At 32.5% G+C, this 24,549-nt stretch overlaps 2 long non-coding RNA genes across 2 annotated transcripts; one reads left to right on the top strand and one right to left on the bottom strand.

The window, feature by feature from the left end:
- Positions 1-181: 181 nt before the first annotated feature.
- Positions 182-17,605, bottom strand: LOC132739896 (uncharacterized). The gene is made up of 8 exons (XR_009627068.1): positions 17,439-17,605; positions 16,302-16,404; positions 12,086-12,124; positions 7,476-7,561; positions 5,699-5,803; positions 5,073-5,140; positions 4,194-4,290; positions 182-653 (listed from the first exon to the last, which is right to left on the bottom strand). It is a non-coding gene; the product is annotated as an uncharacterized LOC132739896 (long non-coding RNA).
- Positions 17,606-23,094: 5,489 nt separating this feature from the next.
- Positions 23,095-24,235, top strand: LOC132739895 (uncharacterized). The gene is made up of 2 exons (XR_009627067.1): positions 23,095-23,155; positions 23,876-24,235. It is a non-coding gene; the product is annotated as an uncharacterized LOC132739895 (long non-coding RNA).
- The last annotated feature ends 314 nt before the right edge of the window (positions 24,236-24,549 follow it).

Here is a 24,549-nt window from a genome sequence, read left to right on the forward strand (position 1 = left end):
TTGAGGGCATATAAGTTGCATTTGGACCAACACACAATGGTGTCATTTTATCATAATTATTATGATATAATTCCCATTTAAGTAAACGTGTCCGTTACTACATGTATTTAAATCTAAATACTAATGTGTGATATAATTATAAGATTGTATTATTCCATATAAATACAACACGACACCTGTCCATTTTTTGTAATATCTTTATTTCAGTTTTCATATTAAAATCTTGAGTTAATTTACCTGTTTTACAGTTCAGTCCGTAGATGGTATGCTACTGATATGAGTGTCAATATTTATATCTGTTGCGTCACTTTATTCCATATACTTTTTAGTTCTTGTGACATCACAGTTCATACATACATCATATGTACTAGTTTAATATTCTTTGGTAAAAGTTTTTCATATTTATCTTTAGTTATTATGAGTCAATTTTATATGTAATATGTTTTAGTTCAGACCATTTCAGTTATCTTTTAGTCCACATCCATATATGTCGCGTCTCAGTCCATACTCCCTTCTTATTAATATTTGAGTCCATACCCTCTTTCAGCGCCAGCAGTACAACTCAAGTCTTCACCGGTTGTAAAAGTTGCTTCCGCTGCTAAAAATAAACATGTTTGACCTATATCTCGGGGCTCAGCGACACGGCGTAACACCTGAAATCATAGTTCGTAAAACAAAACACATAATCATTATAATGATAGTAACAAAACTATAGTGAACTTTCTATTTTAAATAAAACAAGGTTAGCTTTTAAAAAAGCTAGTAGCGACTCGCTTCGTAATTTTTTTCAAGGGGTGTGTTTAAATGTAAAAATGACAGTTCTGTTAGCTGAAGAGACTTCAGCGAACATCAAAATAAAAGTGAAGTCAACACTGGCCCGGTGCCCGATGGCCAGTGTATATAAGTTCAGGCCAGTGTAAATTTAAGAAAATTTTGTTAATTATTTAGTAGAATAAATTCAAAACTCGAATTCGGGCCAGTAAATTCAAAATCTGATACTCATTGATTGAAAGTGACATATAAAGTTCTCTCAGTTTAACCAAGATGAGTATGAGTATATATGAAGGTGCATGTAAACAGATTGAATGAAGAACCTATGTCTATGCACATTTACTATATGGCCTGTTGACCTTGACCATTAAATGTTAGATGGGTAGATTTCATAAAGATGTCTCTTTATACAAAATTAAGTTGTAATACATGTATGTTATTTAGTATTGGAATGAGAGGCACAAGTCCTAAAGTAAACACAAGTTGTCAATCAATTCAGCCAGAAAAGCCGGGATCCTATTTAAAAAATATAGGGATCCCGGAAATTGACCAGTCTAAGAAGATGTTTTTCAGATAAGCCGGGATCCTATTAAAACATATAGGGATCCCGGGAATTGACCAGTTCAAGAATATAGTTTTCAGAAAAGCCGGGATCGTATTAAAATGTAAATAGATCTCACGGATTGGCCAGTTCAAGTATATAGTTTTCAGAAAAGCTGGGATCGTTTTAAAACATATAGGGATCCCGGGATTTGACCAATTCAAGAAAATAGTCTTTGATTTTTCCAATTAATTAGGCATATAATTATAAGTATTGTGATTTCCGCATTTTAAGTTTGTTAATAAAATAAATAGCTCTAAATATATCTATATTATAAGTTAAATTAATTTAACGTTCATTATATACAATAAAAAAAATTAACGTTTAATGGCCTTTCATTACGACAACAATCAACACAAATATAGTTCATTAGGTTTTTCCTCCATATCTTATACGATCCCGGATCCCGGGCGTCCCGGATCCCGGCCAGTAAATACATACACTAAATACCGGAAAGGATAAAATGACCGGAAAAAAAGGAAAAAATAAAAAAAAAATGCACAGAACCAGATGTTACACTTATGTTTAATTAACCAAACGAAAACTTACTGCAGAGAAAACAGGTGAAATCGCTAAATCAGAAGTCAGTGTAAATATGATTTATTGAAAAGAATTCATAAAGACAAACATTTTAATCATCATTATATCTTGCGCTCAAAAACAATACTTGCTGATTTTTTAAAAAATGGCGTGAAATTGAAGGTTTTTTTGACGCTATGTAAAGATTAAATTTGATTGGCTAAATAATTTTGGATCCTAGCCAGATAAATAAATTTTGTAGAAAAGCTGGAAGCCAAGCTTCGATTAAATTTTTGGATAGCTTCAGAGTTTTAGGTTGTTTCTCAGTAAAATCCTACCGTAATACCGGCTCGCCGTGGCGAGCCGGCATAACTTTAGAGGTTCAAGGTTCCTGTAATCAAGGGCATATGAAATATGTTACATAAAAGGGCAGGCCGTGTTTTAAAAAAGGCCCTTTTGAGGGGGAAAATGTTATTTTTAAAGAAAAAAATTTTTCACCCCGGACGGGACAAAAATACGGGACAGTTTTTTAAAATTTTAAATTTGCAGGGGCCGGGATTGAAAAATGCGTGCCAAATCTATTAAAAAAATATAATAAAAAATCAAAAACCAACTTAAATAAAAAAAGAAAAAGGGCTTTTGGGTCCTTTAAAAAGTAAATATAAACTAGAACTATCACTAAATGTGATTAATACCCCCGCAAGACTGCTTCGGAAATGAGGAAGTAACTAGTAACAGAATACCTTGCAAAAGAATTGAAATAGAGTTATTGTTGTGGGCAATTAAAGATAGTTGTGGATATTGTATGTTGCATTCTCTTCTAATCTGGTTGACCATTGATGAAGTTTTATTGAATTAGTCTAGAAAGAGTTAAGCTTCTTGAGCACTGCACTTCCTCTCATTGCGCTTGACCATTGTATGACGTTGCATAGAATTCTAAACCTTAGTTTTTTATGTTATGCACCGGACAAGGAAAAAGAACAAAGGGCAATAACTTTACAAATACTGAAGATGTAGTTATGGTTATTGTACACTGCACTTCCTCTCATTGTCCTTGACCATTGTATGAAGTTGTATTTAATTCCAACTACTAGTTTTCAAGTTATGCACTGGACAAAAAAAGTAACAAAGGGCAATAACTGTAATTTGTCCAAATAGAGCAATGCACTTCATCTAACTGCCCTTGACCATTGTTTGAAGTTTCATTGATTGAATTCCAACCATTGATTTTCAAGTTATGCACTGGACAATAAAAAGTAACATAGGGCAAAAACTCTTAAATGAGTCAAGAAAGAGTTATGGTTTCTGCCAACTGCGCTTCCTCTCAATATACTTGACCATTGTATGAAATTGTATTGAATTCCAACCAGTAGTTTACAAGTTATGCTCTGGACAAGAAAAAAGCAATGGAGAAGTTACAAAGGGCAATAACTCTATAATTACTCTGGACAGAGTTATGGTTCTTGTGCACTGCACTTCCTCTCATTATGCTTGACCATTGTATGAAGTTGTTTTGAATTCCAACCAGTACTTTTCAAGTTATGCTCAGGACAAGGAAAAGTATCAAAGGGCAATCAGTTTTCAAGTAATGTTCCAGACAAGGAAAGTAACAAAGGGCAATAACTCTGTAATAAAACAAGATGAAGTTATGGTTCTTGTGTATTGCACTTCCTCTCAATGTGCTTGATCATTGTATGAAGTTGTATTGAATTCCAAACATAAGTCTTCAAGTTATGCTCCGAAAAAAAAGCAATGGAAAAATACCAAAAGGCAATAACTCTGTTATTACTTTAGAAAGAGTTATGGTTCTTGTGTACTGTACTTCCTCTTCATGTGCTTGACCATTGTATTAAGTTTCATTGAATTCCAACAAGTAGTTTTCAAGTTATGCTCCGGACAAGGAAAAGTAACAAAGAGCAATTTCTCTGTAATTAGTCAAGATGGAGTTATGGTTCTTGTGCACCGAACTTCCGCTCAATGTGCTTGACCATTGCATGAAGTTATATTGAATTCCAACTATAAGTTTTCAAATTATGGTCCAGACAAAAGGAAGCTATGGAAAAGTAACAAAGGGCAATAACTCTGTAATTACTTTAGATAGAGTTATGGTTCTTGTGCACTGCACTTTCCCTTATTGTGCTTGACCATTGTATGAAGTTGTATTGAATTCCAATTATTAGTCTTCAAGTTATGCTCCGGACAAGGAAAATGAAACGGACCGCTGGACCGACCGACCGACCACCGAATGACTCCTATATACCCCCAAACTTCGTTTCGGGGGTATAACAATCTGTAAATATACCGTTTGTTTTTTGCAGATTTCCAAAACACTTTGTAAATCACCTGTCAATTTAATGCATTCTTCCAGCAAAGGTGTCCTGACCGCCCCAGGTGATATTCTGTATTTAATGACCACAATGTATTATTAAATCATAAATATTCATCTTAGTTATCTTGAAAATCAGCAAGACAGGGACTCCACTGAGGTTTGAAGACTAAAAACATAACATTTGAATTTCTAACATGAATGAGCTGGGGCACTTTAAACAGAAATATATGCAAAGATAGTTAAGAAATATACTTTGAAATAAATTGAAAATCGTATTTTTATGCTTTTCTTAGCCCGATTTGAGTGAAAAGCGTTTAAACGCTTTTCATTTTGGGTCATGTTTTACAATTTGAAAAACTAAGTGCGCGAATGATCTAAAATTTTGTACAAAGATTAGTATTCTAAACCTCCATCAAATGGTACATATATCTGGAAAAGATATTTTCAGCACCATCATGTCAAAAAACTCAGTAGAGTCCCTAATGAAAATAATATGTCAAATACATAATATTTATGTATTGAATGATAATTTTTTTAATAGCTATGCAGAATAATATTATCCAGAAAAATAAAACAACACAATATTTATAGAATTACGTGTATATCGCACTTGAAATATGCAATGCCTTAAAAAACCAAATCAATTTCATTACAAAATGAAACAGTAAATTTCACAAATATGCTTGGACTATGAGTAAAACAAAAATGTTCATTCTATATGTTATATGTGATAAATATATTCTTAACAGCGAAATAAAACTCATTCTTTTAAAAGTTAGTTCCTAAATATGCGATTTAAAACCAACAGCTGTGCTTTAACACGAACACAAATGCATTAACCAAATAACTCACGCATTAACCCGAACACCATGTTTTCCTTCGTCCGTTGCCAATGCTCGAGTTAATCCGACCACTCCACCCTGAAATAATTGGACAGATTTATCATGGTATATCATGTTAGAGATCTGGAGACACTTAGGGAACTTAATTGTGGTTAACACCCAAAATAATAACATTTGAATTTCTTGCATAGATCAGCTGTGCACAGAAAGCGTGCCATCGCGTCTCGTGAAGAAAAATTAAAGTCACATTGACAAGGTAAAACAGAAGATTTTAGTATTCGTTATGGTAATGGAAATAAAAAAAGAATTTTGGTACATGGACACTCTTGATCATGGCTGCGTTTACTAATCTTAGAAAATAACTTAAAGTAAAGGCAAAGTCGGAAAAAATGCTTAATATGGAATTTTAATGGAAACAAACAAAGAACTTATGATTTCGTTTTAGTTTCGATATTACAAACATGAAGTTTCAAACTGTTATATCACTAAGAAATGGAGTAATACAATGGTTCAGGTAAAACCTTCATTACTTTTCATTCATTTTTCTTAAAATGGTATATCAGGACAATAAATTCTAACAGATTTCGTCACGAATGGACTATTTTAGACTATTAACAACGTCGAATTAGCACTGACCTTCGTTGCAACATATGTCACAGCTTAATCTTGGCCCGCTATGAATGCCCCGCTTGATATGTTTACAATTGACCCTTGGGTTTGTCTTATATAGGGTAAGGCATACTGAAATACAGACGTGTAATTACAATTCCATTTATTGATAGATAAATTTGTGATTTAATAAAAAAGGTTAGAATGTTTATACTGAAAAAAAGTGATTTGTGTCTCGTACATGTAAAAAGAAAATGTATTGAACTATACGTAAGAGAGAAATTAAAGTATCGCAGTACTCTATTTAGAAGACCATTTGCTTTTATAATAAGTCTTGTATATCATTTCCAATATAACTAGCCAATAAAAATAGATGTAACAACAAAGCTTGCCTTGCATGTGAAAAAGTAGCCAATCAAAATAGATATAACAACAAAGCTTGCCTTGCATGTGAGATTGTAGCCAATCAAAATAGATATAACAACAAAGCTTGCCTTGGCTGCATGTGAGAAAGTAGCCAATCAAAATAGATATAACAACAAAGCTTGCCTTGCATGTGAGAAAGTAGCCAATCAGATTCAAGTCTATTAGATCACGAAATTCTTGCGCTGAAAATTCATCAATAGTTCTCGAAGGCGGATCTATAAAACATTAGAATTATAAGACCATTCATTTTAACAGGTTGAATACAAAAACCTTCACATATTGTTTGTTTATAACAATGTTGATTAAATTACTGAGAATATCTAAAAGTCCGGAAAAAAAAGATACAAAAGTCTGACGTTAGTGATATTGATGTTCTCCAGAATGTATCTATCTATATAAAGTAATTATGTTTTCGCCAAACACAAGAAAGAAGCGTAAGTGCAGACTAGAGTAAAATAAATAGAAAATAAAATTTCTCACGTCATCCTGCGTTGTTTACCAAGCAGTCAATTTTGTCGAATTTCTTCACTGTGGTTTCAACTGCAGCCTATTAAATAATTGAACAACATATGGCTTTTTCTAAATGTACACGATACCTATCCTACGTGACATTTTCTGATCTGGTATCATTTTCTGTCATAATTAGATCTATTAAAATATTTCATTATTTTTAATGGGATAAAATGCACAGCCTGCCCATTCTAATAAATACCCTATACATGTATCTATTTTTATCCCCCAAGAAAATTGGTATTTTATTCATAAGATAAAAGTGTGTGTTTGGACGATCAGAAATTCATCATAATTAAATTAACAACAAAAAATTGCTTTCGTAAAAACATTCTATATACTGGGTACTCACTTGAATTAGAGCCAAGAGGACTTATCAATTAATCTTAACATAATAAAAGATTTTCAAAAAAGTTACTGAAAATAATCCTGAACCAGTTTTACTGCTGGTTTTCTGCCCAACGCAGATCGCAAAAATTCATGTGGTATAGGCAACATTAAAGAAATTGTTTAAAGTTTTTTTAGTTTTGCTTCTTGTCTTGAAAATATCGAGAAGTTATTTGTGATTAAACATAGTATGTTTTATAAAAGAAATTAGTAAACAAGCATGTGTTTATTTCGTTTTCGAGTATAAGTCGCTTATCTGATAGCTAGTACATTATGCTTTTTGTGTAGTTTGATAGTGATAAATGAAGAGGAGAGTAATTATTTCAAATGATTAACATTATAATCTTATCACTATTTCTATGCCATATTTCGAGTGTGTTGTTCAAAGATATATCACGACAATGTTTCGTTTCACTTCATGCGTAACGAATAGCGGCGCATGCGCTAACTTTTACTTCCGTTGCTACAGATATCCTCGTACCTTGATTTCATCTTCTTTTGTCATGTCGCAGTGGATGAAAAGCACCTCTCCTGTACCATCTGGCTTCATTGTTTGACCAACCGCATCTATATCAAGTTCCAATATTTTTAAATAATTAATAGTACCAGAAAACTAGAATTCATGTTGCAATGACAAACATAATCATTGTAGGGAAGACAAATTCGATTTATTAAACAAGAATTGTCCTCGAACAGCGCGCTCCACTTTTCTCAGTTCTAGTGCTGGATAGTTGAAACAAGAGGGCCATGATGGCCCTGAAATCGCTCATCTGTGTATAACATAACAAGTAACAATTAATATTGCAAACTATAAAGAATCAAAGCACAGAAGGCGCTGAATTTGTTTGGGTCTCAGAATGTAAGAACAGGTACAGGTTGTGAGATTAAATGTATAGTGCCACCAATGCTTTCCATCGTTTTAATTGTAGTAAATTGGCTATAATACTAATTGCAACACTGATATTCAATCCAATGTTTATTTGACTTAAACCATTTGAAAAAGAAATGAGTTGCCTTTACTGGGATTTGAACTCCAGACCTCTCGCTTCCTAAGCGAGCGCGAAAACCTCTCAGCCACGGTGAATTTATATGTGAACGGCCTGAAGAAAACCATAAAGGACTGCAAGTTCTGTGGTATTTTCTGATTGCAATCTAAATCGTACTGTATATCTGTATGTATTTTCCTGTATAAGTTTATTTTTATGTATTATAATTCATTTTGCAAGGCACCAGAGTTTGATACATACGGAATTCTGCATAACTAGAGTTGCATCAAAAAATCATTTATGTTCATTTTTACGACAGCCACACTTTACCCTTGCATATCATGGCTACTTCATTAACAAAGACACTTAAAAAGGAATTTAAAAAAAAATATCCTCGACTGGGATTTGAACTCCAGACATCTCACTCACTAAGCGAGCGCGTTACCCCTGCACCACGGAGAAGTTATACAAACATTGTCTGAATAACATCAAGTCATTCTAAATTTAGAACTTCCATTGCATTTCGGGTTTGTAATTCCTTATTAAGTTCAGGATAAACCTGTTGTTTAAAATTGAAGTAAATAATTTAGCGAAAATCTTCTCGCCCAAACAGTCCGACATGTAAATCTATATATGCCACTACTCGGTTTGTGTAGTATTCGGTAATCGACATCGCTAAAATTACCTAAAAATAGTATTTTCATTGATAAAATCATATTCATCCGCGTAATTTGTGATTGTGCATTTATTGACAATTCTATAAGCCAACGCTATTTTTAAACTTTGAATGCGTTGTAATTTGTTGGATACTTGTAACAAAATAAAAATATTTCTTTCTTTTAAATCGCTAGTTTTAAGCTGTTTTGAGATCTACTTGTTGTTAGGTTTGTCGTAAACTTCTTTGTCAGAGATTGAATTTCCGCTTTGTATTTACTTATTTTCGATCAGAAAATACAATAAAACAGTATTAGAAATCTTCGACCATTCGGGAATTATTTTGCTTGAAAATTAATGTGCCTGTCTTTGACCATCTTTACGCAGTGATCTCCCTTGAATTTTTCGCCGTTAGTGTACATATAAAGGGAAGTAACCGCTTCAAAAAAGTGGACTACTTTCGGCATTTGCAATTAACAGCATTAGACTCTGAAATTTCGCTACCATTATTTGTTTGGTCTGACGATCCAAACAAATAAAAACCATCTTCAACTGATATCACAAAGCTCATATTTGTATCTGAAATAGTGCATGTCTAAAAACATTACTGGTTGCTATCACTAAAGGAAAACAACAGTTCCGAAAGACATGCACATATAAGAAAAATCAATGTCCCACGGGGGTGGGGTTTTGGTAGACACACACAAGAAGATGTTTCATGTAAATGTCTAAGCTCTTGCTTTTTGGGGTTTTTACTACATATATACAAGGAAAATTAATGACACCCAGGGGCGGTGAGTATTTTGATCCTAGGACTTTTATTTGAACAAACTTGCTAGACACTTTGTAGAAGATGTTTCATGCTAAATATCTAAGCTCTAGCTATTTGGGGGTTTTAAAAGTTTTTTTTAAAGTTTTTACTATATACATTTAAGGAAATTCAATGACCTACCGGGGCGGGCCAATTTTGACCTCAGGGCTTTTATTTTAACAAACTTGACAAGCTAGACACAAACTAGCAGTTGTTTCTTGCTAAATATATAAGCTCTAGCTATTTGGGGGTTTTAAAAGATTTTTTAAGTTTTTACTATATACATTTAAGGAAATCCAATGACCTACCGAGGCGGGTCAATTTTGACCCCAGGGCTTTTATTTGAACAAACTTGGTAGACACTAGAAAATGTTTCATGCTTAATATCTAAGCTCTAGCTAAAGAGATTTTTTAAGTTTTTACTATATACATATAATGAATATCAATGAGCCCTGGGGCGGGGCCAATTTTGACCCCAGGGCTTTTGTTTAAATAAACTTGGTAGACACTGACTAGATGATGTTTCATGCCAAATATTTAAGCTTCAGCTCATTTGTTTTTTAAAAGAAGATTTTTAAAGTTTTTTTGGGGGTTGCCATAGCAACCAGAGTTTTGCATTGAATTAAATTCTTTGAATTCTTTTTTAAGTTGACTACCAAAGGAACATTCCTGTGAAGTTTGAATGAAATTGGCTCAGCGGAGATGTCGTTTAAAGTAAATGTTAACAGACGACGGACGGATAGACGCCGGATGAAAAGCGATCGCAAAACCTCACCATGCCACTTTGCGACAGGTGAGCTAAAAAGGCAACTTATAAAAAAGGGGCATTATACTGCAGACATGCTTAGCAGACCTACTTGTTCTATGTAGTGAACAAGTACTTCAAGTTAAAAGTGGCAAATATTCCAAGTCAAATTTCAATGTATTTCAAATAAATTTTGTAGCGAACAAGTATTCAAAGTTTTAAGTGAATATCTTTAATACACTTGGAGTAATGAACTTTTACAAAAGAAAAATAAGACCAAGAAATTCTAAGTCAATAAAGAGGCATAAATGAGAAAAGAAGTTAAGAAATTAACCGCCGTTTACAAAATGCTATCCAATTTTAAAACTGAACTAGTTTTCCAAATTTGAAATAGCTGACTTTGACAGTTTTTATGAAATTGACCTTAGAAACAAGCAAAAAAAGTTAAGAAATAGGATTTACTTTGCAAATATGACTTTTAGTATCATCACTTTTCTTTGGTGACATATTTTGAAAATGAACTTGTATATCAAGTTTTAAGTGTATTTCTGATAGTTTCTGAGAAAAATGGATCTTAACAAAATGGTAAACCAAAGTCTATTGTTGAAAAAGGGGCATAACTTTGTATCAACTTATAAAATAATCTGGCAATTTGAAATGACGTCTTTTTATGACAATAAACATCAATGTCTAGTTGAAGAGAATTGCCTTTGAACATGGAATTTTACGAAAAGGTTAACTTACGGCGACGCCAACGAGTGAGCCGACTAAGTATAGGTTAGTGTTTAATAATACATATTAACAAAAATAATTGGTCAAGTCTGCCGCAGGCAGTCGACCAATTATTTTTGTTAATGTGTATTATTAAACATTAACCTATTTAATGATCAACATTATTTTTTCAACCAAAAACAAGGCATTTCTCTAAATCACCGATAGCTCCGCCCTTTCGCTCTAAAAGATGTCTACACCTTGTCAAGTTTCTAACATGTCACATTTAGAAAAGCTAAATAAATGGCCTTTTCAACATATAATTAGGCACATTTTTTACTGAAATGTCACAGAATTTATACCTTTATCTACAGTAAGACTATCATGTTTCTATAAAATATCTGGAAAAAAAACAGCGAGGAAAAAAATGCAATTAGGTAAAAACAATGGAGTTAATGAAATGTGTAAATCCTTTTAAAATAAATGGAAAATGTGAGACAAATTCGTTGTTAGCTTCAAGTTATTCACTAACATTTAAAATCCCTATTGATTTGCTCATTTGAAAAACAGTTGACCTTTTTTTCTGTATGTCAATTTAGGTTTACAGGTGGAGGGGGTCCATTTACAATGAGTTTTCCAGCCAAAAATGTAAACATTGTATTCTTAATATCAAGGATTGTTAATGCAGTTACTATCAACTTGGTTACTTTTCTAGAAAATATAAAGTTTAAATCAGTCAGCAATTTATAACAGACATTTTTCTTAGAGTTAAAAGGATATAAAAAGTTACTATGTAATCATTTGTCTCTGCGTGCCCCACATGTATTATCTATGTAATAAATTAATTGTACCCACATTTAGAAACACCTGACCTCGGTTGGCATTGTTTTGCTAACCTTAGATATTTTACAATTCAGAGTGCAAATCACACCTCTAACTCCTTCCTAATATTATTGAAATTTGTTAGACTGGTTAGACGACAGATTAAGTAAATTTTATTTAGTTAGTACAAATTAACCAAAGTTAGACTTAGCAGAAATTTGAAAAATACTACAATGTGATTGGACAAAAAATAATGTTGATCATTAGGTTTACTCAAATGTTTGTAATTCTGTTTTAAGCTAAAATGAAATACAATTAATCTAATTAGTTATTGTTTTGTTTAGTTTGTTATATATACCAACCGTCGATATCAAATACGGCAACTTTGCCTCCATTTTCAACTGAAATTAATAAAAAACTCTTTTAGATCTAATAAACTTTGAATTCCAAAACGATATCATTAAATAATTCACGGGGGGGAATCACGTGACTTTGTATAGTAATACCCACGAGAAAATGGCGACTGCTGAGCCCCGGTAAGTACCTTATTATGTTAAATTAAGGTGACAAACGTTTCTTAAATCAAAACAAAACCTAGCGTATCATATGCGCGTTAATTTTCTTCAAATGACAATACAAAGTGCATTATCCTACGTTTTGTGGTTTTTGAGAACATTGTTTGAATTGTGTGAAAACTGCACATTCAGCGATAGTAATTTGCACGAAGCGATATAATTTGGTACCAAAATAAATGAAAATAAGCTTTCTTTTTGCACTTAAGACACCAAATCAATCATTTTATTGACATCTGTTCTTGTAGAATTCCATATAAAATTTTGTTCGAAGGTCTGTAGCCTACAAATGCTCTTTGCAAATGTTTAGTAAGTAAAACGAACAATTTATGGATAGTAAGTTACACGAAAACAAAATAGTAAGTTTCACGCACAGTTTCCAATAGCTTACTAAAATGTGACGAAACTATTTTATAATTCTTTTGGTTTCAAATTTGCAAGTGTGTTCCGTCTACGGTGACAGAGAAACAAATATCGAGAGAGTATATTAATAATAATTCATATTATTTCATAATACATGTATTCATATTCATATAATTTCATAAAAGATTACTTAACTTAAAATAACTAAATGAGACATTGACATTGATACTCAACAATGTACGTTACACTTGGCCCTTTTTCACGTTAGACTGGACCCACATCCGTTATCTTTAGAACTAGATTTATAAAGAAATAACTGTGCAGAAGGAAATATTACAACACCATCATTTATTTTTCAGTATCTGCAATTTGGACCAAAAACGCAAAGGAGAAGACATTCGACATATTTAATGCCATCATAGAACTGGTATACAAAGTTTTTATTAATTTTATTCTTACACTGGCAGATATTATAAATAAACACAAGAAGTTTTGTTAAAATGTTATGTATTACTATACGTTTATTTTCTTACCATGTGCAAATTTGTTGCGTCGTAAACTCTTACTTTTTGTTTGTGATAGAGTAAGTAAATAAGATATTCAATGCGTCCATGGCCGAGTGTTTAAAGTCCCTGATTTTTATACACATGCTTCTCACCGGTATGGATTCTAGTCCGACCAGAGTCCTTGAATTCTTTCATCAAACTAGCTAACAAAACGTCGGTGCTTTAACTCAGGTGTCCTGACATTGACGGTGTGACTTGAAACCCAGCATCTAAGATTGTTTTATGTAAATATTTTTTTACTCCACTTGCCTTCATATCTTTGACCGTTTGATTTCAAATATACGTTTTTCTTTGAAGGTCCAAATATGCCTCTTAAATGCTGTCATTTTTATTAAAAAGAAAACTGTTTATTTTTGGTATCTTGTTACAGTTTCCGAAAACATACTCATTTGCTAGATACTCAAACTATCTTTTACATCTTTGGTTCTGTTGGAAAATGGTATACCTTTAGTGAATAAGTATTTCGTATGGAAGTCGAAATACTACTTTTTTTACATTTTGCTACCTTAGCGACACATCACTTAATATAATGTTCAGTGCTACCTTTTTCAGTTGTAATAAAATACTATCATACGTTTTATCCATTATTTAAACATTATCAAACACATGTTTGACACTTCAAAAGAATTTAAACAATATGGATTTGTGAGGAACAATGTGCCTTTAATCATAACTTGTATCACTGTATCATTGTTGTTTGTTGTTGTTGTTTTTTTGTTTTTTTTTTGTAAGAAGTTATTTTGTTCTTGCGAATTCTTCAATATATGTTCATAAATTAAGTAACATAGTGACTAAATGTAACAAATACCGCCATATAAAAACATCGATCAGCATTCAGTTAATAAACATCACCATACCAATTAACAAGCAATTATATTTGTTCATTACAGTAAAATGAGGGCCAAGACACACCTGAAACTGCAGAGGTCAAAGAACTCCTATCGCCACAGAAAAATAACACTGAGCCGTGTAATATCAAATCCCATCAAAAGTTCATTTGATATATTATAATAGCAACCAATTAAGCATTCGTCCTATAGACAAAAATGTGAAATATTTGATCTTGCATAATTGAAATAAGTATTTTCTATCTCTTAACATATGAACTTTAACTTTCTTTTAATGTATATGTATGCTAATGGAATCTGTGCGTGAAACTTACTATTTTGTTTTCGTGTAACTTACTATCCAGAAATTGTTCGTTTTACTTACTATACATTTGCAAAGAACATTTGTAGGCTACAGACCTTCGAAAATATATTTTATATGAACTTCTACGATAACAGATGTCAATAAAATGATTGATTTTGTGTCTTAAGTGCAGAAAGTAAGTTTATTTTCATTTATTTTGGTACCAAATTATATCGCTTCGTGCGAATTACTATCGCTGAATGTGCAATTTTCACACAATTCAAACAATGTTCTCAAAAACCACAAAACGTAGGATAATGCACTTTGTATTGTCATTTGAAGAAAATTAACGCGCATATGATACGCTAGGTTTTGTTTTGATTTAAGAAACGTTTGTCACCTTAATTTAACATAATAAGGTATTTACCGGGGCTCAGCAGTCGCCATTTTCTCGTGGGTATTACTATACAAAGTCACGTGATTCCCCCCCCCACCGTGTAATTGACACGTCATCATATAGAACTGTAGTAAAGATCTTATCACAAATTTTCATTTTTGCACTAAAAAGTCAATAATTAAGTAATGTTCCTTTAAAAAAAGCAAAAAAACAAAAACAAAAAAAAAAAACAAACAAAAAAAACAACAAACACAAAAAAAACAACAACAAAAAACAAACAGAAAAAAAAACATGAAATAATAGCTTCATCATTCGTCAAGTTTAAAGCCACATTCAGCTTCTCTAAAGGTTAAATATGTTATTATTTAGATATATCGTTTCATATCATGTAAAATCAAAATGGTTAAGGTGGAAAATGAAATTTACCGACGATTAAATACATAAACAATAAGGAAACCCCACAATACCTCTTATGTACCGGTCGGTTCTATACATGTATATTTAGATAAGTAAAGCAGATGATTCGTTTCACTTGTCTTCTATATTTAGAAACAAACACCATAAACGCGTTAAAATAGCTCCAGGGAAAGGCTTAACAGTGATAAAATGCACTTTTTATAAGATAAAAATAGTCAAATACTCTAAGAACGTATATGTTAGTGTTCATCCGTGCTGTTCTACTTTGCCGGGAGAGAATGTTTCTAAATATAGGTTAAAGTTTATTAGTACGTATTTACAAAATTAAATTGGTCAGGAGCTTCAGCCGCGCGAAAGATTTAATTTTTTTTATTCGTACTTATAAACTTTAACCTGCTTAGTGTTTTAAATTATTTTTATAAACAGTTAATTTACTAGACTGATTAACCGTTAGACGATTTACCAAAGTAAATGTGTTACGATTCATTTGAAATATGGCAATCCTATTGAGGAAAATTACTGTAGAACAGCTACGGATGAATTCTAACATACTTAGTGTCAAGCTTCATTTGGCTTCATAATATTCACCTTCGTCACGAATATTTTATGAACGCGGTTCTATGACATACTATGAAAAATTGAGGCGAGAATGAACGGACTTTTATATAGTATCGACTTTTGCTCTTCTATAAAAATTTTGTTTTATAAGAAATACAGCGTTTTCATTGGATGACAAATAAAGCTGGACACTAAGCTTGAAATAACACATTGTTGTTTTCAAACAGAAAATAAAAGCTGAAGGCAGCTAGAAGTCCGGTTTTCTCGAAAGAATATTGCCGAAACGTCATTATGACGTCAGTTGAGGTTACTTGATCAAAGGAGAGAGAAAGCTTGATAGGAATACATTTTATTCTTATCAGCATTTTAGAACCGAAAAATATCTAATTGTTCGGGAGCCATTCTACACAATAAATGATTCAAATCATACTCGTACTAGAATCATGTCGCAATTATGACGTCGTTTAAAAGTTTCGTCACAAGGTAGAAAATCACAAAACGCTGCTTAAAACTGTCTATTTTATAGGAAGAATATAGTGTTACAGGCGATCCTGAATGTGAGAATATCTCTTACCGAATACATCGACACACCCTCTCCCAATGCCTTTACATCCTCCAGTCACAATGGCCACTTTATTTTCAAATCTTAATTTTGACGTCATCTTTAAACTTGAGACCTACAACACAGATATTTGATGTGATTATTTGGACGTTACACGTGAAGATGTGCTACAACAACATAATATGTTTGAAACCCATATTGTTGTCTCAAAACAGGGACATTATCTCACTAAAAGTAAAATTCCTATTGATTTTGGCATATTATCTGTAAGAAACTCGTAAAGAAATATCTACGCAAGTAGAGTTCCAAGCGACTAAGATGATGACCCCGAAAAGCTTATAATTCACCCAATGTTATGTAGATATTTTTTGTAAAACGAGTTCTTACCTATGCTTGTGATGACATGCAGAGGTAAATTCGTTTGGAAATTAATAAAACAAAAATTGCATCATTTATCATTCTTGAGAAGGTTATAAAAGGGACGACCACACAGAGTCTCAGTACATACGAGGGAGGATAAAAAATTATCCGGACTTGATAGATGATTCATTACTTGTTAAATGCATTTATATAAAATATATACAGAACATAAATCGGAATATAAATAAAACGTCGCCACGCTACTTGGCGGGGTCGCGGGGCGAAAACAAGCTCATAAGCGGGGGCGGGGGGTGGGGGCGAAGTTTTGTTTATTAAACTTCGCCCGCGCCCCCGCTTATTACATGTATTAGTGTGTTTTCGCTCCGCATCCCCGCCGTTTTATTTCTTAAATAACTCTCCGCGCCCCCGCGGGGCGACGTTTTATTTATTAAACTTCGTACCGCGCCCTCGCTAATTAGCGTGTTTTTCTTCCGCGCCCCCGCCATTTTAACTTGTTAATACTCGACTTTTCGCTTGGCGGGGTCGCGGGACGAAAATACGAATGGCACAAATCAACCACCATACTTAATATTTTTTCCTTCAAATTTTGCAAAACATTCTTAAATCTGTTTGAATTCTGAATATCAATATATGAACATACTTTTGTATCGATATATTTATGTTTAGAATTGTTATTCTTTTGCAAATTTAATTATTAATTTGATGGCGTGAAAGTATACCATGTTTATTCATAACCTGATAATGAAAACAACACAATTTCAAGGTTACCTTTCTTACTCTATTATACGACTGCTGTCATCAGCTGTCACGAACTTATATATAGTTAAATGTTATTCCATTGATTGATAGATAATAATTATAAAAGTTTTACTTCACTAGTTTACACGACTTTAAATTGGTCTATATATAGATATAGCCACGTAAGCGAATTGTAAACACGGGAAATCATCCGACTAGCAAATTTTACATTCTTGCCATGAGTTTCTTCCCCTGACATATTTGTGAGCGTTTTGTTCTCTGAAAGTGCAAGAAATATGACAACGTAGCAATACAAATATTTTGCTTTCTTATATCGACTTACTAAACACAATTTTTGAATATGACGCTTGATTTACTGCGGAATATCACGATTTATTTTGCGAGTTGTAAATAAAAATACAACTACATATACATCAGCTTTACACTTCGGTACACATTTTAAATTTCTTGCATTGTTGCATAATATTTTAGTTACATTTTCTACAAATGGAAAGACTATGTTTTCTAATCTCCCTATACAAATACTGGACTGTACAACTGTCCGATTACATTAAATAAATGAAGATAGTTTACCGAGACTTAATATCGTTGAACAGGGCTAAAATCACCCCTTCATCTGTTCATCTTAAGGGACACTGTTGTGTCTCGGACAAAACGCATCGGTGCATAACAACTATTTGTTCAGTCTATCTATTTGTTTATCTTTATAAACTAGAAAAACAGTTAATTTTGAAGAAATCTTAACATAATTACCTTGTAAAGAATTGTATTTTTCTTTCGAGATTATTAGGATAGTGCTGTGCGGACATATAGTCCTGGCTTCCAAAACTTTAAAGGAAGACATAGACACAATTTTCATTTCTTCGTTTTGAAATTTCCATTATTTTGTTAATGCCTTCTAAATGAATACACTAGACAGTCATAGGTCCTTGTAAAAATAAAATGGTAGTTTTCTAACTTGACCCACGTGGGTCAGGTTGGAGATTTCACAATAGTTGTCACAGTGAACTCTGGAAACGTTAAAGAACATGTCAAATGAATGACTTAGACTTGTTTCGGTTCTACAATATCCACAATTTCTTCCACAATATCTGTTATTGTAACCTTCAGGGTTTGGTCAAGTCACAGGACTTGTATTAAAACTACTCGTTGATTCTGTTGGCGGCAATCTTTCGTTCAACATATGTAGATATATTTACGCTCAAACCGAATATATATAGAATTGATACAGAAATTAATGATCGGACCTAAAAAATGTCATTTAAGTGTCATTTGAGAACATAAGATCATTTTAAAATTTCTGTCATTAATTTACCTGAGTATCACTTTAATATCCGCATTTTATGTAGTAAAGCGAGGACACACGTGTACTTTTTTATTTTGGTTGTATTTGTATTCGATAGCCTTCAAAAAGTAAGAAGTGAATAGATTCTGTAATATAAGAAGTATATATAGAGCCTTCAATAAGAAGTGAATAAAGCCTTAAATAAAAAGTGAATAAAGCCTTCAATAAGAAGTGAATATAGCGTTCAATACGTAGGAAGTGAATGGATTCTATAATATAAGAAGTATATATAGATTATAGAGCCTTCAAAAAGAAGTGAATAAAGCCTTCAATAAGAAGTGAATATAGCCTTCAATAGGTAAGAAGTGAATAGATTCTATAATATAAGAAGTATATATAGAGCCTTCAATAAGAAGTGAATAGAGCCTTCAATAAGAAATGAATAGAGCCTTCAATAAGAAGTGAATAAAGCCTTCAATAAGAAATGAGCAGAGTCTTCAATAAGAAGAGAATACAGCATTCAATAAGAAAAGAATAGAACCTTCCGTAAGAAGTGAATATAGCCTTCAATAAGTAAGAAGTGAATATATCCTATAATATAAGAAGTATACATGTATATAGAGCCTTCAATAAGAAGTGAATAAAGCCTTCAATAAGTGAGAACTGAATAGATTCTATAATATAAAAATTATATATATAGCCTTCAATAAGTAAGAAGTGAATAGATTCTATAATATAAGAAGTATATATAGAGCCTTCAATAAGAAGTGAATAGAGCCTTCAATAAGAAATGAATAGAGCCTTCAATAAGAAGTGAATAAAGCCTTCAATAAGAAATGAACAGAGTCTTCAATAAGAAGAGAATACAGCCTTCAATAAGAAAAGAACAGAGTCTTCAATAAGAAGAGAATACAGCCTTTAATAAGAAAAGAATAGTGAGAACTGAATAGATTCTATAATATAAAAAGTATATATAGAGCCTTCAATAAGAAGTGAATAGAGCCTTCAATAGGAAGTGAATAGAGCCTTCAATTAGAAGTGAATAAAGCCTACAATAAGTAAGAAGTGAATAGATTCTATAATATAAAAAGTATATATAGAGCCTTCAATAAGAAGTGAATAGAGCCTTCAATAGGAAGTGAATAGAGCCGTCAATAAGAAGTGAATAAAGCCTTCAAGGATAAGTGAACAGAGCCTTCAATAAGAAGTGAATATAGCCTTCCGTAAGAAGTAAATAGATCCTATAATATAAAAAAAGTATTTATAGAGTCTTCAATAAGAAGTGAACAAAACCTTCAATAAGAAGTAAATAGAGCCTTCAATAAGAAGAGAATAAAGAGCCTTCAATAAGAAGTGAATAGAGCCTTCAATAAGAAGTGAATAGAGCCTTCAATAAGAAATGAATAGAACCTTCAATAAGAAGTGAACAGAGCCTTCAATAAGAAATGAATAGAGCCTTCAATAAGAAGTGAACAGAGAGCCTTAAATAAGAAGTGAACAAAGCCTTCAGTAGTAAGAAAGTGAATAGAGCCTTCAATAAGAAGTGAATAGAGCCTTCAATAAGAAGTGAACAGAGCCTTCAATAAGAAAGTGAATAGAGCCTTATGTAAGAAGTAAATAGAGCCCTTAGTAAGAAGTGAATAGAGCCTTCAATAAGAAGTGAATAGAGCCTTATGTAAGAAGTGAAAAGTCTTCCTTAAGGAGTGAAAAAGAGCCTTATAATTATTAGAACTGAATAAAGCTATTTGTTAGAAATGAATGCAACTTTACATAAACCATATCTATACAGCATTGTCTTTGAAATAAATACAAGTAAACCTTTATAACCATTTCATAAGAAATCAATAGAGGATTTAACACTTCATAAGAAGTAGATCGTTCTTATATAGTCTTTTAATTAGAATTGATTTTAATCTTTCGTAAGAAATGATGTAACGAATAAGATTTAGTAATCAGAAAGTAATTACAAAAATAATATGAAATAATGCAGAATTCCCACAAATTCTTAGCACCTTTCTACTTTTCCCTAACCATTTAAACTAGATAAGAAGTTGCAGGATCCTTACTTGGCAGGTGTTACTAAAAAACCCTTCAGTTTATCCTTAAAACTTTCACATAAAACCGCTTTCTTTACGAAATTGCAAAATCTTTTCTTGCTCATAAAAATTCTTGTATCAAATTCTTTCCTCGACTTTTAAAATCTGGAAAATATAAAGGTATTTTGCCTTAAAGTTTTAAGTGCGTACTTGTTTTACACGTTTTATAGCATATAAAAATTATACATATATAAAATTGCTTCACGTTTGCGTTTAGATGGGGGAATTTAGACACTGAAAATAGTTTTCTTCCTCAAGTATTAAAATAGCACGCCTCCAGATTCATACTTATGTTCAAGAAAATTTTGAACATGTATTTAAAAATGAAATATTGTGAAGTGAACAAAGGCAGTAATTTACACATTGCAATTGACGCTAACAATCCACGTAAATTACCAAAAGAGGTCTAAAGATGCTAAAATAGCCCTTACTTTGTTAGTCACGCAGCAGAAACATGGGTGAACACTTGTGAAAAAATACTGCAAAATCAGCATGTAATTGCACATATCATGTAAATTATTACTTGAATCTTGAATCTTTTAACTTTGCATAAAATCTTGAATTTAGATTGTTTTTTGATTTTTTTGTTTCTGGAGGGAGATATATCTGTCAAACTTCCCATAGAAAGAGGTTACTACATGAAATGCTGTTCTTTGTTTAAATGTACACTTTTACACTTAGTAATACCCTTTTTGTCTTGGAAACAAGCATTTAATTACATATGAACATTTATCCTACTGAAAAAGAAAAGAAATGGTATTTAAAGAAATTTAAATTTTCAGTCATCAGCCAATTTAAAGCGCTTGAAGTCGTTTTTGTTTTCTAAATGCATTATGGCATTTTCAAGGGCGATTTCAACAAAACACCACGTGCAAACACAAAACTTCCTTGTCTTATAACTGTATATATAAGAGCAAAACTTCCCTTATTAGTTTAACTTATCATCTGCACTTCAGAGATTGTTTTTTCAACAAAAGCGTTTGTTTAAATACGAAAAAATGAAACATATTTATTTAGTAGCTACAGTTTTTGTGTTTTTGGGTGTATTACTGGATTCCTCAGATGCATGGAAAGGGTAAGTGCTATATATCTCATTATAATATGCAGTACATTTTCTACGGTCAATTTTTTAAAGGCCATCACTTTAATTTTGTAACCTCTTTGTGATTGTGGGGTTGCCTTTCAGTATTTAGTTATCAGAATTGCAGCCATCGTTTAATCCTGGGTGATTTTAGAAGGTTATCAGATATGTTGAAATTACTGGAGACTATGCATCTCTTAGTTCCTGCAGGTTTTCAGTGGTTTGGACTTCTTGTTTTGCTTTAAGTTAGTAACGACGTTAGCCAAAATCATCTTTCCTGTTCCGGCGAACATAATTATATGAGCCGCGTCATGACAAAACCAACATAGTGCGTTTGCGACAAGCATGGATCCAGACCAGCCTAAGCGCAGTCTGATTAGGATCCATGCTGTTCGCTATCAGTTTCTCTACTTGAAATAGAGTTGGTAAGCGAACATCATGGATCCTGATCAGACTGCGCGGATGCGCGGGCTGGTCTGGATCCATGCAGGTAGCAATTGCACTTTGTTGGCTTTGTCATGACGCGGCTCATATGTCCTAAATTGTGTTTGTTGCGCTGTAAAACCAAACAAAATTTTTTTGGTAATTAATCGATCTTTATATATTGACAGCATATCTAAACTGGACTCGCCCCATCTTTTCAAATTTGAAAAAATACCCATATATCATTATCAAACTGTTAGCTCGATGTTTTTTCTTTCACATAAAAATGTAAAACATATTTTAAAAAATCCTATTCGAATTTTCATCAACATTAAATTTTTTATGAATAACGAACATTTTAAATTAGTACGATTTAAAGAAAGTTTGCCTCATTTTAACTTAGTCACCCTCGGTAACCCACGCTATTTATCGTATACGGTTCCGACGTATTCAAAACGAAACATAATCTTATAAATAGTTATGCTCTATTTTTTTATTTACCCTTTTTGTTAATTAAGTATGAAAATTGTAGGGATGGAATACCCACACAAAGTACATTAATGTGCATGGAAATTGAACAGTCCAAATTCCGCTATTTTCTATTGTTCAAATTAGTTTCAGTAAAAAAATACTTTTTTAGATCGTGCTGGAATTCCTACATAACAAAAATTACCTATAGATATGAACTCTCTGTTTTATTTTGCTACCAGCTTATTCTTTTGTCATTTTTCTGTCGTGCTCAACATTACTTTAGAAATTCATACATTTCAGACACTTTGAAAGAAGTAAGACGAACCAGAAAAGAATTAGCGTATTATTGTGATGGCTGGATTCATATGTGGTAAGTTTTTGTGTATTACATATTGGAAACAGATAAAATATATACATGTAAAATTTCAGACTCCGTTTTTGTAAAAAGTTCAACCTATTTTTTATGTCCCGCTTAATAAGTCATGTTCTGGCTAATAGATAACGCGTGTTCTTGCGTGTCAAGAAAAGGATTTTTGAGGTGTTTAGAACATGTGATTGGCGTGCATGGGATAAGAACTGGAAAGTGCAAGTTACCGTCCACGCCCCCCTAGCACCGGCTTAAGCAGAATTCAACATTTAAACGTGAAATGGTAAAATTTTAAATTTAGAACATCCGTAGATGTGTTCATACGGCGGTTATCATGGAACCTTCAATGTGACACTTCCGTGCCATTCCATGAAAAGCGGCGTATGGTCCCCCAAGTAATAAAAAGCGTGTGCCCTAAACGAGAAAACAATGGGCGGAACTAAATAAAATGGAAGTTTGAAAGGGGATCAGAGGTTATGAAGCCTTACTTTACTTCTTTACAAAATATAATTTAATGAATTATACAAGAAAATTAATAAAACAAAATGGCTGTTGTTACACAAGGGAATGTCCGGTTTTCGGGTAATTATTGCAGAACCCCGTTAACGCTGTAAAAGTTACTCCTTTGCCAGATATTCCAGTTTGTACCGACAGTCAGTTCAAGGCACAATACTCGTGTTTTTTATTTTTATTTTGATTTTAAATTACTTTTAACTATTGCAGGGGATGTATGACTTGGAAGTACTACTGGAGAACCGTTTACTATAATGAAACAATTTGCAGCCCTGGATGGACACACAATGGGGATCAAGACTGTTCTATAAGAATCTGATTTCGTCAAATTCGCAGGATATATACAATTTTAGTATTTACTTTTATGAAGACATACAAAATTATTCCAAATTCTAAATTGATGTGTTCAAGGAGGCCTGCTTTGGCTTATTTCAAGACAAATAATTATGTCTGTTGTATAGTGCATTTTTTTTAGAAATGAAAAATGTTGTTGTTTCGTTGTGTTTCAAATTTTAGAAGGAAAAAAAAACATTTGCCTCTGCTTAAAACCACTTCATCAGTTAAGTTGTACCATCACAGTAGGGAAACTTGTACAAGTGATAATACTAAATGCGAGTATTATTCTTGACCAGGTAGAATAATGATGCGCATCGAGGAAAGATGATAAGTTTATCACACTTTTTTTAATAAGTGCAATAAAGTCTTACATGTTTAATAATTTATCACTGATAATTGGTGACGGACATACTGTAAGAAGCTATACGTGACATTAAAATCTTATTTAAAGGCGCATGCAAGCCAATTAGACCCTATGCCTTCTCGACCACTTTGGATATTAAGATTACTTCAAGACCATTGGCTTCTCGACCCCTTAGGATTTTAAG

Source organism: Ruditapes philippinarum, unplaced genomic scaffold, assembly GCF_026571515.1.
Source record: "Ruditapes philippinarum isolate M1 unplaced genomic scaffold, ASM2657151v2 ctg2459_1_1_1_1, whole genome shotgun sequence".
NCBI lineage: Eukaryota > Metazoa > Mollusca > Bivalvia > Venerida > Veneridae > Ruditapes > Ruditapes philippinarum.